The sequence below is a fragment of the Halichoerus grypus genome, chromosome 1, assembly GCF_964656455.1.
Source record: "Halichoerus grypus chromosome 1, mHalGry1.hap1.1, whole genome shotgun sequence".
Lineage (NCBI taxonomy): Eukaryota > Metazoa > Chordata > Mammalia > Carnivora > Phocidae > Halichoerus > Halichoerus grypus.
Window position 1 is genome coordinate 2,817,030 of NC_135712.1, and position 18,749 is coordinate 2,835,778.

The 18,749-nt window shown below is 61.1% G+C and overlaps 1 long non-coding RNA gene across 1 annotated transcript; it reads right to left on the reverse strand.

The window, feature by feature from the left end:
- Positions 1–2,159: 2,159 nt before the first annotated feature.
- LOC118540000 (uncharacterized) lies at positions 2,160–3,201 on the reverse strand. The gene is made up of 2 exons (XR_004919424.2): positions 2,889–3,201; positions 2,160–2,699 (listed from the first exon to the last, which is right to left on the reverse strand). It is a non-coding gene; the product is annotated as an uncharacterized LOC118540000 (long non-coding RNA).
- Positions 3,202–18,749: the final 15,548 nt, after the last annotated feature.

Below are 18,749 nucleotides of genomic sequence, written 5' to 3' on the forward strand. Positions count from 1 at the left end.
TACACCGGGCAGTTTCTGATATTTGAAGAGGGCCACCATCCCCTCCTCTCCTACCACTAGGAGTGACAACAATGACTTTCTTAGAAGACACAAAGGAAGAAGGTTCTGGAAGTGTGACTTGAACACTGTAGTTGCTCACAGGTGGGCAGGCCGTCCCAGGGGGCCCCCAGCACCTCCCTGCTGGGCTTATAGGAGAGGCTTTCCAGGGGGCCTTCACAGGTGTCTGGGCACCTGGCCCCTCGGGCGGGCGCAGGCCACACGTGTGCATGTGCACGGTTGGGTGGGCTGTGGGGACTCTGTCCTCTCTGTTCTCCTTCGAGGAATGCTGCCTTTCTCAGGTTTTCTGTCCAAAGCCCAACTGAACCCTTCTCGGGGGTCTCCTCCAGAGCACACGGGTGGACGGCTGCTTCCTGGCTTTGCTGGGAAACGAGAGGGACACCGTCCCCCAGAGCTTAGTGCCAGGGCAGCAGAGCCCGTGCTCTAGCCCGCCTGGAGCTAGTGGGGCTCACCCCCATGAGGCCGCAGGGAGGCTGGGGGGAGGGGGGCCCGGCTCACAAGGAGGACAAGGCGGAAACGGGCCTCCCAGCCGCGCTCGGGCTTCGCACCAGCACCCCGCGTGCTGGGAGGGGCAATGAAGAAGAGCAGGGCCACGGCCACGGCCTGCGCGGCCCCACAGGCGCTGCTCCCTTGCTCCGCCCGTGCCTGTGGCGGCCGGCTCGTGCGCGGTGGGCGGCAGAGCGGAGCAGTGCGGGCCGCAGCCAGCAGGGAAGCCCGCTGAAATGGCATTTGCTCTGGCTCTCGGGGCGGGCTGCGTCTGGGAACAGAAACAAGGGCCTAGGAAGCCCCGCGGGGAGCGAGGGGGCCGCAGAGCCCCGGATTTCCAACACCGTCAGTGCCCGGACACCCTCCGCCCTGTCATCCTGGGCACCAGCGTGAACTCGCACTTTGGGGACTCAGCCGAAAGGAGCTGATGTCTGGTCTTCACTAAAGGTGACTGCGCATGGACCCTGGGCTGCTCGGTGCCCAGTACAGAGCTCTCAGGAAATGTTGGTGACAGGGACTTTGTCATGTCCCCCAAATTCATATGTTGGAGCTCTAGCCCCCAGCACCTCAAGATGTGCGTATATGGAGACGGGGCCTTTGGAGAGTTGATTAAGGTAAAACGAGGTCACTGGGGTGGCCCCCATGCAATCTGACCCGTGTCCCCAAGAGAGGAGGAGATCAGGACACAGACACGCACCGAGGGCGACTGTGTGAGGACACAGGGAGAGCACGGTGTCCACGCGCCCGGGAGACAGGCCTCGGGAGGAGCCAGCCCTGCACACACCTGGATCTTGGAACTCCGACTCCAGGACGGGGACAATAAACTGTTGTTTGAGCCTCCTGGTCTGTGGTGTTTGTCACAGAAGCCAGAGCCTACTAAGACTGCGAGCGAGCTGGATCCTGCACGCACACCCAGATGGTGGTGTGTGCCCGGCCTGGCTGGGGTGGGCACCTGCCTGCCCATGGGGCACCGTGCACTGATGCAGCCAGGCTCTCCCTGTGGTGCCGCCCTCGGCAGGCGTCCTGGCCCATCGCTGCGGTGGGGTGGGGAGGGGTCCTCTGTGGAGGCCGCCAACCTAGCTCTTGCTGGAGCTCACTGACGCTGTCTCCTCCCCATCGTACCCACCCTGCTCCCGGCTACAATGTCACCACTCAAAGCCTGGGGCTGCCGGAACCCCCGTGGTTGGGAAGGTGTGTTTCACTGCGGGGGGTGGGGGGAGATAGGCAGGGACTTCCTTTGCACAAGTCTGAGCACAGGGGGCCGCTGAAACCCCCAGCTCCGAGGCCAGCGCACATCCACGGGTGACCGGCCCCAAACCTTCCCCAGCCCTAGCTGTCAGCGGGCAGCAGGGTCCCTTGCAGCTTGCGGTCTGTCCTGAAGCCAGCAGTGAAGCCGGGGACCTCCTGCTGGTGGCCCTCTGCCGAGGACCCATTTCTCCCCAGGAGGGAGGAGCCATCACCTTTGCAGAGGTGAGGAGAAGGGGCCGCGCCGCCCTCCACTCTCAGGCTGGTGGAGAACATCCCGGTGAGTCTCTACAGACCCCGAGTCGGGGGTCCGTAAACCAGATCGGAGGGCTCTAAGCGCAGAGGATGGGATTGACACACTGAAAGTGGACCACTTACGAACACGTTTACCGAAACCACCTTAGGGAGATGGAGGAGCCAGCCACACCCTGGGGAGAGGGGTCTGTAGCACTTTGAACCGACAGGACCGTTGCATAAAAAATAAAGAAATCCTACAAACCAGAGTGAACAAGATCAGCAGGCCAATGGCCAAATGGGCCGCGGTCGTTGGCAGACGCTCTGTGGTCGTTGGGCCAGTAAGCGCGGGAAGTGGTGGTCAGCCTCATTCATCTGCCAGGTGACAGCTCTGGGGGGGGGGGGGCTGCTGCCTCCGGGGCTCGTGGGGGAGGGGCAGCCACGGCTCCGCCCGCAGCGCCCCTGCGTCCTAGGAGCGCGGTGAGGAGAACGAGTCCGGAGACCACGTGCTGGGATCCCTCCAGCCCAGCTCAGAACCAAGCCAGACTCGCGTAGATCGTTGTTAGGCTTCAAGGGACATGCGAGGGAGCTTCGACGGAAAGACAGGGAATGACGAACAGGGTGTGGGGCCGCCCACCAGGCTCGCCGAGGGCATCGTGGTGAAAGCCGCAGGGAGCCTGCGTGGGCAGATGGAGGATGTGTGGCATGAAGCGAGGGTCTGGGCCCCCGGTTCCGTGAGAAAAGGAGAGAGGAGGGAGGCGGAGGGACAGCTCGGGCCGCAGGCCACAGCCTGGGGATGCTCGCCTCCTGCACCAGCCCGGTTACCTGCCATTACCGCGCGAGGGCACACGGCCTCTATTTCTCACCGAGGCTGCTTCGGGCACAGGGCCGTCCTCTGTCTGTCTTCTGTCCTCACCCCCAAGGGGCTCCTGAAGGGGGCGGACGCCCAGCTGGGACCCGAGCCACCTGCCAGGAATACCCGTGTATCCTGAGTGCCGCTGTGGTGCTGGGGACGGAGGGAGGCTTTACGTGATCCTCCATCCTTCCAACAACCGGGTGTGGACGGCGTCAGCGCTCAGCCCGAAGGCTGCCCTCCCCACTTCTCTGCCCCCTACCCCTTGTCCAGGCCTAGCCTCCGTGACAGGAGCGCTCAGAGACAACGTGGGCTCTGTGAGCGCTTCGCTGTTCTCTCTGGAAGGTTTCGGGACCGCAGGAAGGACACAGCGGGGCTGGCTTTGGGGCCTTGGCAGGGTCCCTGTTTGTAGTTGTGGGAACTGAGGTGTGGCGGGGCCGGGCTTGCCCTGAGCTGTCCTCGAGGCCCCGGCTGCTTGGGAAGGCCCATTCCTCTTTGTGCTCCCTGCCAGTTCTGGGAACAAGGGAAATGGGGTCGCTCGCTGTGCTTCCTGAGGAAGCTCCGCCAGGAAACACGCCAGGCCCCGGGGAGCCTGGGTCCAATGCTGGAAGCGAACCTGGGGAGCCTGGGCCGTGGCCCTTGCAGAGCTGGCAGCTGAGTCCTGCAGCCTCCACGGTCTTGGAGCCACAGCTGGGGGCAGCTTCCGTGAATGCTCCAGGCCCCAGCGAGGAGCCAGCGAGGCCCAGGGACCCGGCTTCCAGGAACTGGCCCAGGGAGGGGGCTCCAGCCAGGGCCTGGGGCTGTGCCAAAGCTGTGGGCAGTGTGCCTGCAGCTGGAGTCTGTCCCCCAGAAAGATGCTCAGGCCTTCCAGAGAATGCCAGCTCACCACGGTTTGCTGATTTATTAAACCAATAGAGGACCCAAAGGAAGGGTCAAATTCAGGCTCTGGCCCTGCGGCCTCAGGCTGCTAGATCAACCCTCTCAGGAAGAGCTGAGTGGGGTCAGAACAGGATTCTTGGCCTGGCTTTTCCCCCGCAGGCCTTGGTCACCTGTGAGATGAAGCTGAGTGGCATTTGGGGCCCCTTCCCAGGACGGTGCTGTGTCTGAGTACTGGTGGCCCTGAGCATGTACCCAGTGGGGCGGGACCACGTGGGCTGGGGGGGGAGGGTGGCTTTGAGACATTTACCCTGAGATTGGTCTTGCTATGGGTGGCACCTGTTGTCCCCCAGTGGATGCTGTCCTTTGGTCACTGGGGGACCCCGAGGAGGTCAAGGGGCGTCTGGCAGCCGTGGGTTTCCACCTGCTCAAGGCCCAGACCGGAGAGAACTAGGCTTGGATGAAGGTGGGAGCCTGGAGACACAGTGCAGGCTATGCCGGGAGGGGGCCGGGGTGAGGGGAGCCCCGGGAGTGCAGGGCCTGCCCCACCCTGGCTCTGATGACAGGGGAGCAGCCCCGCCCCTGCCCTTTGGTGGTGGTGCTGCCCTCGGGTAGCTGGGCCATTGCCTCTCTGGGGAGCCAGGAATCTCGCTCTCTCAGGGAGACTCTGCTGCTCCAGCCATTCTTCCTCTCCCCGTTCCCCTTCCAGTCCTTCCGCAGCTGGGCCCCCGTAAACACTGGGGAGGGGCAGGGCACGGCAGAAGTGGACTGAGGGAACAAGGGAACAGGTCATTACAGAAGACACTGCAGCTGGGTGAAAGCTAGGAAGGGCGCCGACAGTCAGCACAGGGGACAGCTCCAACAGCCAGAGCACAGCAAGTGCAAAGGCCCCGAGGCAGGAGAGAGCCAGGCACATGGGAACAAAGCAGAGAGGCCAACAGGGCTGGAGGGGCTCTGGGGGAAGGTACAGGATTCGGATCTCACGGGGATAAAGACCCGAGCTCACCACTGACCCCATCTCTTAGTGAGCCGGTGGTCGGTGACACAGGATGGGCAGTGGTGACCAGGACTGTGATCAGTGGCAGGTGAAGATAGCTGTTCTCCGATTGGGAGACCTGCCTTCCTGGCTCCCAGGCTCCCAGGCACGGGGGCTGCGGGTAGGGCTGTCTGCTCCAGCAGGAGTTATAAATGGACCAGAGCGGCTGTCGTCACGGTGACCAGAGTGACTGCTCCTGGGGCAGCCCCGGTCGGCGCCCCCATGGCCCCTGCTCTCCCCCCGGGAACAGGAGCCTGGCCGGCCTCGGCCTTTTAAGGGCATTTCTGGGCAAGCACCTCCATTAGCGGTCTGTGTACCGGCTGCAATGTGATCTCGCCGGAGCCTGGCTCTCGGTACGGCAGGAAGCTCTTCCTGGCTGGGCAGACAGCCACCACTGCCTGTCCAGGCAGGCGCCCCCACGTGCCACCTCCCCTGGATGGGGAGGGGGCGCATGAACATCCCCCCGGAACTGCTCCCCTGGCGTAGGTGGTTGGCCACCGTGTGGAGAACGGGGGTCCGGGCGTTGCTCTGGAGCCCTGATGGGGGGCCGGGGTCCCGGGACCCTCTGTACGGCGGGTTGCCCCTTACCTTCCCTGGCTCTGGGCTACTTTCAAAACCAAAAGCACTTACCCCTGCAGAAGGCAGGAGGGAGAACGTGGGGGTCCCAGGCTGAGACCACCCGGGGTCTCGGGTCAGGTTTGTGTGGGTGGGGGCTGGACAGGAGGAGGAGAGGTGAGATTTCCGGAAGGCTGGACAAGCAGCCCCTCCGCATTCTGAGGCTTCCCTGGTGTCTCTCAGCCAGGTCTCCACCGGGGTCAGGGCAAAAGGGGCCCTGGGGCTTGGCAGAGGGGCCACACCTGGACTCTGGCACGCTGGGGCCCCAGGGGATGCTCTCAAGGTCAGCTGTTGAGCCACCTGGGCAAGCAGGTGTGTCCTAGGAGAGGTTCCTCAGACACCTGGTGCACGAGGTGATGCAGGCTGTCAACCCCAGAGCGGGCAGCTCAGGCTCCCTGTGTCCCGCAGGCTCGTTCCCTGCCCACCGCGGCCCCCGTACCACGGTCACCGTTCCCCTGGCTGGTCTGCTTCCATGGCCTGGCAGCTCCCTTTGCCCAGCCTCAGTGCACTCTCAGCAAGGGTGTGCGGGCCGAGGAGGCTGCTGCTTGCTGACTCGGGTCCAGATTCAGTCCAGAGGAGCAGACCCCACTCCCATGCCTGTCGTGGGTTTGCCTTGTCCAGACAGGTAGGCGGCATTCCTGCCACGGAGAGCTTACAACCCAGGGTGCCTCCGCCTGCATGTCCCAGCTGCGGAGGCCAGAGAGAGTGCCCTGCCCCAGGCCAAAGAGCTCCTCGATGCAAAGCGGGTGTGTGCTGCAGGGTCCGCGTGGAGCGGTGCTGGCTGGGTTCCGTGGGCAGGGTGAGTGAGCAGTGCCCGGAGGGGCAGCTGCAGAAGGGTCTGCCCAGCTCGGCCCAGGCTCTGCTGGGATAAGCACACCTACCAGGCCAAGTGCCTGGACACTGATTAGTGCCGTTTTAAATCAAATTTAATTAAATTATTTTATTTATTAGTTTATTTGCAAGTACAAGGGTTTCAACCGGATAAAGGGCATCTACGAAAAATCCACAGCTGATGTCCACTTACTGGTGCAAGACTGGGTGCTTCTCTAACAGAGCACCACAGACTGGAAGGCTTAAACAGGAGACACCGATTGCCTCACAGTCTGGAGGCTGGACCTTACAATCCAGGTGTCGGCAGGTTGGCCCCTTCTGAGACTGAAGGAGAATCTGTGCCAGGCCTCCTCTCCAGCTTCTGGTGTTTGCTGGCCTCTCTAGTGTGCCTTGGCCTGGAGATGCATCACCAGCACCTCTGCCTTCTCCCTTTGTCCCTGTGTGCATGTCTGTGTCCACAAGGACACAGTCATACTGGATGGGGGCCCCTTACTCCAGTGTGACCTCATCTTCACTAACGACATCTGCCATGACCCTCTTTCCAAATAAGGTCACCTTCTGAGGTGCCGTGGGTTAGGACTTCAACATAATAGGAATTAGGGGACAGATTCAGCCCAGAAGGTCAGGAACAGTCAAGGACGTCTGTTGTCGCCACTTTGATTCAACAGCATTCTGAACATCCGACCCAGTGCAGCAAGCAGGAAAAAGAAAACGCAGCATCCAGGTTGGAGAGGAAGTAGCAAGTTGTCTTTCTGCACCGATGAAAGAATTCACTGTGTGGGCAATCTTAGGAAAATGTACAAAAAAACTCCTAGAACTTGTAAACGTAGCAAGGTTAATACAAGATCATTGTGCAGAAATAAAGTGTATTCTGTTTGCAAGCAACACACAATCCAAAATTTAAATAAAAAACAACACCAAAAATGCGCAATATTTAGGGATAGATCTTAACCAAAAATGTGCATGTTCTGACTGTAAATTACAAAATATTGCTGAAGGAAATTAAGGTGAATTAAATAAATGGAGAGATGAACTATGTTCGTGGATTGGAAGATGCACTTTTGTTAAAATGTCAGTTCCCCCCAAATAGATCTGCTCCTTCAAAGCAATCAAAGTCCTATCAGAGGCTTTTGTAGGAGCTGACAAGCTGATTATCAAGTTCATATGGAAATGTGAAAAACCTACAATACTCAGTCTAAATGGGATAAAAAAGAGTGAATTTGGAGGACAGATATTACCTGGTTTCACGACCTATTATAAAACTATCACAATCAAGACAGTGTGGTGTCAACATTAGGGAAGACAACATATGAATGGAATATAGTAGAGAGTCCAGAAACAGACCCAAAAATATACGGACAATTTTCAACAAAGGTGCAAAGACAATTCAGTGGAGAAAGGAGGGTCTTTCCCACACACTGGGTGTCCACAGGCACACAAATGGAACTTGGACCCATACCTCTGACCATATACCAAACAATAACTCAAAATCGTAGACCTAAATATGTAGCCTAAAACTGTAAAATTTCTAGAAGAAAACAGCAGCAAATATTCGTAACCTTGAGTTAGGAAAAGATTTCTTAGTGACGACACCAAGAGCATGAACCATAAAAGAAAGTGGATAAGCTGGACTGCATCAAAATTAAATTTTTTGCTTTTCCAAAGCTTTACTAAGAAATGGACGATGAGCCACAGACCGGGAGAAAAGTCTTTGCCAAGCACATACCTGATGAAGGATTTACATCCAGAATATATAGAGAACTTCCTAAACCCCAAACAGGAAAACAAACCACCCAATTAAAAAAAAGGGGCAAAAAATATGAATAGACATTTCACCAAAGAAGGCACACCGATGGCAAATAAGCAGATAAGTTCACGTCATTCGTCATCAGGGAAATGCGAATTAGAGCCATGGTGAGGTGCCATGGTGCACCAATTAGAAAGTCTAAAATGCAAACGACTGGCCATCCCAAGGGTGGACGAGGTTGGGAATGAACAGGAATTCGCATTCCTTGCTGGCGAGAGGACGGATTGATGCCCACTTTAGAGAAACAGTCTGGAAGTTTCTCTAAAAGTCAAACATACGCCAAGCCCACGATCTGACCGTCGCGCTCCTAGAAGAAGAAAGCATTGGTCGATGGGAAGACGTGTACACAGGCGTTCTAGCAGCTTCATCTGTCATGGCCCCGGACTGGAAACAAAACAAACATGCACCGGGAGCTGAAGGGATGGACTGTGGACGTCCATGCCACGGGGGAAGGCGCAGTGAGCCAGGGCGTGCCACGGCTGGACCGGAGCTCGAGATCATTCGTGAAAAGAAGGGGGGCAAAACAGAGCATCTACCGGCTGATGCCATCTGTACGTTCTACAAGTGCAAACTCATCTGCGGTGATGGGAAGCAGGTGGTGGTTTCGGGGAGACGGCTGGGGTCGGGACGGAGATGGAGGAAAGGCAGGAGCAAGGGGTCCCGAGGCTCAGAAAGCCTTGGGGTGGTGGAGCCCCTGAAAAGGGACACGCCTAATACTTTGAGTTTTCTCTTGAGATATATATATATATATATATATAATTTCCAGAAACTTCCACCCATTTGGTACATTGCTATTCCAAGGAGGTACAAATCCTGAGGGAAAGAATTTGGCAGAGCACTGCCTCCCCGTCTGCGAGGGGTGGGGGGTTGCCCTGCCTGGCCTCCCGTCTGCCCTTGCCCAGCAGGGGCTGCCAGGGGCAGGGGCAGGCTCAGGGTCCCGGGACCACACAGTGGATTCAAAGCCTTCCGGGTTTTTGCCAAAGCCAGTCCTGGCCACACCCTCCCATCCCCCCACTGCACCTCCTCCCACTCTTGCCTGAAAGGCTGCAGTCTGGCCGGGCGGGGGGCGCGTCCCATTCCAGAGCTCTGTGCCCCCAGCACCCGGAGCCACAGCTCTGCAGCTGGAGAAGGAACCGTGAGGTGTGCTTCCTCCCAGAAAGGCGACTGTTCGGAACTTGCCTTCCACCTGCAGTCTGGGTCTCCCTGAGCAGGCTCCTGGGCTGGGGGGCTGGGAGGGCGCCATGGCAGTCGCTGGAACTGGCAGGGGACGGCAGGCAGGACCAGACATCCAAGCCAGAATGTCCCGGCAGCCGGAGCCTCTGCAGCACGCCCCGAGGTGGGAGCCGTCTGCGGGGCCCTGGCACGGACGGTGGATGGTCAGAGTGGGACCCGGGGCTCCCGCGGGGTTTGGAGCAGCAGGGGCTCGTGGCCTCAGCGCCGTGGCCCCCGCCGTCAGCCTGGCAGGGCCTTGCCTGGGCTCCTGGGACTGTGCTCCCCACCCTCGTGTGAGGCCCCAGAACGGGGGAAGCAGCCATCCGGCCGCAGACGGCGAGGAAGCCCGACCGAGAACGGTCCCATCCGAGGCATCCTTAGGTCGCTCTGGTCGCCGTGGAAATTCGACCTTAGGTGTTTAGTTGGGATTTATCGTTAGAGTGGAGTTGCGTCGCCCACAAAGACGTTCAGGTCCGACTTGCGGAACACTGACTGCCCCCGTGGACCGGATGCTCCACACCGGCAGCAGCCACGGTGTCACGTCCGCCAGGACGCCGCCGCCCGCCCGCACACGACCCGCCGCGGTAGGTGGCAGACGGCACCCGCAGGACCGCCCCACCGGGTCACCTGTGGATCGCAGGGCTCCTGCTGGCCCCCCGGGCGGCGCCCTGTTACTGCGCACAGCGCTCGGCCGGGACTGACCGCCGCCCCGAGCGTCCTCCACTCCCAGGAGCCGGCGGAGGGCGCGCAGGCAGGCCGCTGCTCAGGGAAGACCCCCGGCGCACTCCCGCCCCTCCCGGGCACCTCCCGGGCACCTCCCGGGCATCTCCCGGCCCCGGGAGACCCGCCCCCCGTGTGCGTGCGCGTGCCTGTGCGCGTGCGTGCGTGCGTGCGTGCGTGCGCTGGGGCGCGGGGACGGAAGGCGCCTGCCTCTCCGGGCTGGAGTGGACGTGGGCCTTGGGGCCACGTCGGGCACTGGTGGCTTTCCGCCTCCGCCACGCTTGTTTGCGGCTCGGAAGCTCCTCGGGATCCCCATGGGGCAGCACCCCGGGGAGGCCCACGCGGGCGGGGCGGGGTCGCCGGGGCAGCGGGCTCGCCGCCCCCCGGGCAGCAGTCTGCAAGAAAGCAAGGAGCACCCCCGCCCGCGTCCCCCGCCCCCGTCCCCCGCGGCCCAGGCCAGAGAGGAAGGGCCTGTCTGCGGACTGCGTCGCCGCCGGGCTGCCTGTGCCACAGGACACGCGCCCCCGAGCCGCAGACCTCCGGGGAGAAGACGCGCACGCGCTGTGGGCAGCCGCGCTGCTGGGCTCTCGCGACGGCCCGGGGGCGCGGTGAGGCCGTGAGGGGAGCGGGCCTGACCCCCAGGAGCTGCCGAGACGGGGCTGCCTGGCCCAGGAGGTCGGGGCGAGATGCGGCGGCTCTGGTGCCACTGGCCCCCGTCCTTAGTGTCACCTCCTGCGGGGTGGCCGGACGGTCCTTAGTGTCACCTCCTGCGGGGCGGCTGGACGGTGGTCCTTAGTGTCACCTCCTGCGGGGCGGCCGGACGGTGGTCCTTAGTGTCACCTCCTGAGGGTTAGCCAGACGGTTGTCCTTAGTGTCACCTCCTGCGGGGCGGCCGGACGGTCCTTAGTGTCACCTCCTGCGGGGCGGCCGGACGGTCGTCCTTAGTGTCACCTCCTGCGGGGCGGCTGGACGGTGGTCCTTAGTGTCACCTCCTGCGGGGCGGCCGGACGGTCCTTAGTGTCACCTCCTGTGGGGCGGCCGGACGGTCGTCCTTAGTGTCACCTCCTGCGGGGCGGCCGGACGGTCGTCCTTAGTGTCACCTCCTGCGGGGCGGCCGGACGGTGGTCCTTAGTGTCACCTCCTGCGGGGCGGCCGGACGGTCCTTAGTGTCACCTCCTGCGGGGTGGCCGGACGGTCCTTAGTGTCACCTCCTGCGGGGCGGCCGGACGGTCCTTAGTGTCACCTCCTGTGGGGCGGCCGGACGGTCATCCTTAGTGTCACCTCCTGCGGGGCGGCCGGACGGTCGTCCTTAGTGTCACCTCCTGCGGGGCGGCCGGACGGTCGTCCTTAGTGTCACCTCCTGCGGGGCGGCCGGACGGTCCTTAGTGTCACCTCCTGCGGGGTGGCCGGACGGTCCTTAGTGTCACCTCCTGCGGGGCGGCCGGACGGTCGTCCTTAGTGTCACCTCCTGAGGGGCAGCCGGACGGTCGTCCTTAGTGTCACCTGCTGTGGGGCGGCGGGACGGTAGTCCTTAGTGTCACCTCCTGAGGGTTAGCCAGACGGTTGTCCTTAGTGTCACATCCTGAGGGTTAGCCAGACGGTTGTCCTTAGTGTCACCTCTTGAGGGGCAGCCGGACGGTCGTCCTTAGTGTCACCTCCTGCGGGGCGGCCGGACGGTCGTCCTTAGTGTCACCTCCTGCGGGGCGGCCGGACGGTCGTCCTTAGTGTCACCTCCTGCGGGGCGGCCGGACGGTCGTCCTTAGTGTCACCTCCTGTGGGGCGGCCGGACGGTCGTCCTTAATGTCACCTCCTGCGGGGCGGCCAGACGGTCGTCCTTAGTGTCACCTCCTGTGGGGCGGCCAGACGGTGGTCCTTAGTGTCACCTCCTGAGGGTTAGCCAGACGGTCGTCCTTAGTGTCACCTCCTGACGGTTAGCCAGATGGTCGTCCTTAGTGTCACCTCCTGAGGGTTAGCCAGACGGTTGTCCTTAGTGTCACCTCCTGACGGTTAGCCAGACGGTCGTCCTTAGTGTCACCTCCTGAGGGTTAGCCAGACGGTAGTCCTTAGTGTCACCTCCTGAGGGTTAGCCAGATGGTTGTCCTTAGTGTCACCTTCTGAGGGTTAGCCAGACGGTTGTCCTTAGTGTCACCTCCTGAGGGTTAGCCAGACGGTTGTCCTTAGTGTCACCTCCTGACGGTTAGCCAGACGGTCGTCCTTAGTGTCACCTCCTGAGGGTTAGCCAGACGGTTGTCCTTAGTGTCACCTGAGGGTTAGCCAGACGGTTGTAAGCTGGCCACTTAGGGACAAGGTCCGGTATGACATGCTGTTGAGGCCCAGCCTGCGGCCAACAGTGCTCTGAGGGGCGGTGAGTCTGGGGGCTTCGGCTGGTGCGGCGCTGAGGCCAGCCAGTGTGCCATGTGCTGAGGGCCGGGGCGAGGGTCGGGAGGCCCGCTGTGGTGGTCCAGGTCGCCAGCGGAGAGGCCCCAGCTGGACAGCCGGGGGGTGCAGCCCTGAGGGTCACTGCCAGTCAGCATCCAGACTCACTCTGACCCCTCGGATGTGTCCCTGACGACCCGGGGGTCACCATCTGGTTGTGTCCATCCTACAGCCAAGACCTTCCTGTACTTGGACCGAGAGGCAGAGAGCAGCCAGGCGGTGACCACTCAGGCAGCTCCCGGTCCCTTTGAAGGTCCAAGCAAGTCCCGGGTCTGGCCTGGCCGTCAGGACTTTGGAACCAGAAGGGAAGCCCCACCCTTGGGCCAAGGTTTTCCTGCTCTTTGAAAGCATCTTTGTTCCAGGGTCCCACCTTCAGAAGCTTCCAGAATCAGCCCATCCCCCTCCTGCCCCAGAAGTACCCAAGATGGAGTGGGGACACAAGCGATTGGGGTCGGTGGTTGTTCGGCCTCCGGGAAGCTCTGATGATCTAGCTCCGTGGGACCACTCATGTTCCAGAACAGTGAACGGAGGCGGCCCCAGGTCCCCGGGCAGTGGGAGCACCGGCCCCCTGGGCCCTCCCCTGAACTCCCGCCCGCGCTGGGTTTGGGACCCATGGGACACACTGGCCCAGTGCCTGGTGGAGAGAGGCTGGTGCCTGTAACCTGCCCGTACGTGGGCACAGCCCTGCCAGTGGGGACACAGTGTTCTGCTCTGACCAGCCGTGCGGAGCCTTCTGCACGCCTGGCCTGAGTGCACGGGCCACCCCAGGGGCTGCTCTGTCCTTGCTGGAGCCACACGCATCTCACTTTCCCATTTGCGCTGCGGTGATGGACACAGAGCTGCCCAGAGCCCGTGCCTGGGGGCTGTGCCCGCCACAGTCTCCCGCTCTGAGCTCGCCCGTGGCTGGGCAGATACACCAGGCTGGCCTCCCACCTTCCGCCCACCTTCCGGGGCCCCTGGTCGTTTGTGGACATCTCGTGTGGAACACGTGGGGGACCGTGTTCTGGCAGCTTCCACGCGTACTGGCCCATCTGAGTCAGCTGCTCTCGGGCTGCAGAGCACATGTCTGCGGGTGAGTCCAGGGTGGGCCTCCCCACCCAGCCCTCCCGCCCCAGCCTGTAGTGCTCGGCGGCCCTCCTGCACCCACATCCGGGGGCGCCCAGCCCCTCCCACCTCTGGGGGCTGTTTGAACCTCACCGGAGGCCCCCTCTCATCGGCGGCTGATGACAGCCTCTGTGTCCCCATTCTCCTGCCCCTGGGAACAGCACCGGTGCACGGACACACATGTCCACATGAGCCCTGGTTACCTACACTGAGGACCCCACCGGGGGCGAGAATCGTAGCAGTGGTTCAGAGGTAATGAGCGGCACTCGTCTGGCATGGGGGTCTTGGTTCCGGGTGGCCAGGCTTGTCCGAGTCAGCCGGTGTGTCCTTTGTTGGGCTGGCGTTCCTGTGGGCCCGAGCCCGCAGCGATTTCTACCCCAACCTCTACCCCGATTTCTACTCCCAGGACGGAGTAGCGACCATGCTTTGTTGCCTTTGCTCACTTTTTCTCTATGCTTGTACTTTTATTTAAACCAAACTGTCCTGCACCATCCCTTACAAAATGCTTAATATCACACCAAAAATCAGTCCTTCTCGCCTCCCCCTGCGGCTCGCCTCCGCCTTGCAGGCTCCCTCTGGCCGCGGCGAAGCGCCTGGTCATGGACACATCCGTGCAGGCAGGGTGTGTGTCCACGGGGCTAGGGTCCACTCGCGGCAGCCTGCCCTTCGTGCCCTTTACCACTTACTTTGTCCCCCTGCGGTGGGTCACGGCATTTGCGCCGGGACATGAGTGTAAGTGTCTGGCTCGTCCTTTTCACCTGCTGCCTGAGTTTGCATGCGCCACGTGTCTCTCCATCCGTCACCTGGGCACCGACATTTAGGCTGCAGACAGGCCGCGTGGGCGTCCTCCTGTGTGCCTCCTGCCGTGACCTGGTGTGGGACTCTTGTCACTGGGCATGTGCACTCTCTGTTTTAGAGACGCAGCCACGTGGCCCTCCAACGCGCCGTCCAAGCTGTGGCCTGCTGAGCCGTGGGGATGGATGCTCTGGGCCCCTTTCTGGGGGCAGCTGCAAGGACTGCCATTTCCTCCGTGGGCAGGACAGGGCCAGCCTGGCTCTCGGCACGCCCTTGGAGGAGGCCACATGGCTGCCGTGGGGGGACTGTGTGCCCGGGCACCGGGGGGCTAGGGGACACAGATGTCCAGGGCCATGGGGCTGGACGGGGTGCCTGGGATGGGGACCCTGGAGCGGTCTGAGGGCTCCCAGCCCACCCCCTCCTGCAGCCCTCGCAGTGCTCTTCCCACCCGGGCCCCGGCTGTCCTGAGTCCCGACCGTTACAGGCAGCAGACGCGGGCCAGGGCCCTCCCTCCAGCTCAAGTGTGTGCCTGGTGGTGGGAAGGCCAGCACCACCTGGAGGCGGCGGTGCAGTGAGTGAAACCCCCCATCCCAGGCTGGGGAGCAACCAGGGCCAAGCCTCGCCTGCTAATTCTGCCCGGAGGAAGGTCCCGCGGGGATGCCCGAGGGCCAGTGGCCCGTGTCTCTCTGAAGCCCCTCTCGCCGCACTCTGGCGGCCCCGCTCCCCTCTGAGTCAGACACATTTGCCGTGGGAGGGCGGGGCCCGGGTGCTAGGGGTGCAGGTAGGGGGCTGGCGAGCGGGGTGATGGTGCCCGGACTCCCCCGGGCCTGGCTTCTGCTGGAGGGGCGTCTGCCATTCCTCCTGCTCACACGGACTGTGGGGTCCTGGGGAGCTGCGCAACCTCGGGCCCCAGTCTTCTACACAACGGGGCCACCAGTGGTCGGGGGCCCGGGTAGGAGTCAGAGGGGAAACTACGAAGGGTAGCTGCTATAGGGACTTTCTTAGGGTGCTTTGTTACGCACGAGCGTTGCCCCCACCCCAGCTGGGGTGTCAGGAGCAGGGATTCCTATGGTTGGTCGGGGGTCATTGGATGCGGTGAGCAGGACTGGACAGGCTCAGGGGAGATAGGCCTGAATGGCCCCTCCGAGGGGACTCTGCCGTTCAGGGCACAAAGCCCCCCCCCAGCTGTCTTCTTTGCACCCCCCCACCCCTCGGAGCTGCCCAGGGGCTCCCCAGGCCTCTTCCACCCTCTCCTTCCTGGAGCCAGACCCTGCTCAGTCCTCCACTCTGGGTCACCCTCAGACTGGACATCACTGCTGACATGCGCCCCAGCTCAGCCCCCACCACCAGGCCAGGCTCGGTGCCTGACCCCCTGCGACCCTCACGGCCCACTCGCCCGGTGCAGCTGCAGGACATTGTCCTCTGATTAGCGTGCTATCTGGAAACTTCTTCATCCGGAAACCTCTCCTGCTGGACTTGCCTGGGAACCTTCCCCCTTAAATCCCTTGCCTGCACCAGACAGCAGCCCCCGCCCGGCCTCCCTCAGCTCCCCCCCCCTGCCCCCCAGTCCATTCCCAGTCAGTCCCCTGCCTGGCATCTCGTCTCCTACCCCTGGCCTGGCAGCAAGAGGAGGTGGAGCTGGCCCGGGCTCATCAGCCTTGGGCTCTGGGCCTCATCCGCCTCCCTTCCTGCAGCCGGGTGACCTGTCCCCGCATTCCTTTTTGCCCACCCTCTATTAGATCTTTGGCTCTCACCCTTGCTGCCCCGGGGACGTCATGCACCGCCCCCCCCCCCAGCCCTGATGTTTTCCCCAAGTCCTAGGAGAGCCGTCTACACCACGTTCTGTGTTCTCTTGTCCCCCTTGGGCAGGAGGGGCCCCCATCGCTGGAGGAAGTGCGTGGGGCCAGTTCTCAGCTGACCCACATGTCCCCTCCCCTGCTCTGGGGTCTCTGGTTCTTGCACAGGCTGCTGGACTGTCCCCGTGCTTCCCACTCCCCCCTCCAGGGCTCGTCCACAGGCCTCCCTCTATCTACACAGGCGACCAGGACCCCTTGCTCCTCCAGACATGGACTTCAAATCCCGTGTCTGTCCACAAACAACCCCCACATTTCTGTCCCCAGCTGGGACCCCGGCTCAGCTGTTCATCATGCCCGTCCCCACTCGGGGGTCTCAAGGGCGCCCCACCTCAGGCCCAAACCACCTGGTTTCTCCCCGTCCCTGGAAGCCCGCTCCTCCGCTGGCCTCCTGTCTCCACTGCCCCCTTTCCTGAGTGCTTGAGTCCGGAGGCCCCACCTCCCCTGCCCCCCTGCTGCCCAGAGCCCTCTGAGCTCCCTTTTGCTTTCAGATAGACTTTTCTTTAAGATTTATGGAAAAATTGTAAAGACAGTACTGAGTTCCCACGCAGTCTGCACGCGGTTGCCCCTGCGGCTGACATCTCCATGGGCTTTGTGTCGATTGCTGAGCCGGTCTGGGCACATTGACCGACGTGGGGTTGATCACAGTGGGGGACGCTCGGAGCTCCCCTTGGGCACTTGATGCCCTCATCTGAGAATCGGCCACTTCTCAGGAGCCTGGCTCCTTTTCCTGGAGGATGGCTCGAGAAAGCCAGGTCCGGGGCTGGACGTGCTCATGGTACGGGGCGTCCCGGCTTCTAGGCCCCGTCAGCTGGCAGAGCAAGACAGGCCTGACCCGTGTGCACGCAGATGTCCAGAGCTACTTCTCTGAGTACAGTCGTATCTTGATGAGCCAAACATGGGTTCCGACTCTTGTCTCTGACCTAACCCATCCCCGTGGGTCATTCTGGCCTCTCCCCTTGCTACCCTGTAAACTCAGATAGTGTACCACAGGTCAGGGCCTACTCAGAGCCTCCCAGGGCCTGCCACATGCCCAAAGCGCAACTTCAGTGGTGTTTTCTGATTGAATTCACTCTGGCCTGCAAGGATTTGAGCTCTGCAGGGGCTGCCAGTCCTCAGCCCCTTCTCTGCAGCCACACATTCTTTATTACTGAGCCTAGAGCACATGGGCTTCTTTCCTGCCTCAGGACCTTTGCACACGACACCTGTTTTCTGGATGGCTTTTCCCCAGATTCCCACAAGGCTCACACCCTCAGTTCATTTGGTCCATTTGGCCTTATTCCGGCATCACAAGTGAGGTTTCTTGTCCCGTGTGCCCTCAGCAGCTCATGGGCCCTGCACGCACCCTCATTCTGCCGTACATCCCTCCTTCGCAGCCCCTGCCAGTGCTGTCATCCTGTTTATTTATCTTTTGTTTAATTACTCAGCCCTTCACCTTGGCAGGATGCTAGGGAACTGACTCATTATTTGACAACTGATAAGGGGACAGAATCAAGAATTTATCCTGTCTTTCCTGGCAAACAAAACAATGAGGGACAATTCTTTCTAAGAAAGTCAGCTAACACAAGTGAAATAAACAATGGAATTAAGATACTGCCATTTTGCCACTTCCAGTGAAATACGGATATGGTGCATGGTCCTAGTGGCTCCCGGAGTGAGGAGGTGACCGGGCTGTGGGGGCCCTCATGATGGATCGGGGCACGCCAACCCCATCCAGACCCCATCCAGATCCCCATCTGGCTAGTCGCAAGGACAGGGACAGCCAGACGCCGTGCGCCGAGGGATGGCACAGACCCCCTCCCACCCCGGGGTTGACCAGAATAAGACGCAGCCTCCTGGTGGAATCCCTGGTTTCCAGAAGCTCAGAGGACAGAGGATTGTCCTGGCTCCTCCACGAGGGCCCCTCGGCCACATCCACGTGGAGCAGACCAACCACCCCCTGCTGACCTGGAGTGAACCCGATTTTAATAAGCCCTGCATAGCAACAAACAAAAGCTCTCCTAAAGCATTCCTGAGACATAGGGGAACTGTGAACTCTGAGAGTATGAAGGAATTACTCATTTCACTTCTGGGTGTGACTATTTGTAAAGAAAGAGCTGTCTTTTGAGATGCTTGTGCAGCGCTCTGGGGGGGCTGGCCTGGCGTGGGGGATTTCCTTGGGCCTAACCCGAGCTGGGCTGTGGGTGGGCTGTGGCCAGGAGCCCCTGGCCATCAGTCACTGGTCGCTGTTGACAGGGCCTGTGGAGATGACAGGCTTTTCTCTCCACGTTAGTCTCTGTCTGACGATTTCCTAATAAAAAGCCAAACATCAGTCAATCAATCAACAGGTGGATTGTCCATCCCATCATCACCGCTGGTTAAGAACGCCACCGAGTCCTGTTGGGTCCCCAGAAGGATCAATGTAATACCACTTAAATTCTGGGAAAACGTTAAAACAAGCAGAGCTATAGGCTAGGAAGGCTTAAAAACAAGGACAAAAAGCAATACAAAATGAGAGTCAATGCTGATGTTTTCGAACCTGTTTTCATGCGACGGAAGCCATAATCTTGGTGATGACGTTTTGTATGTATTGTCTGCTGTGCAAGAAGC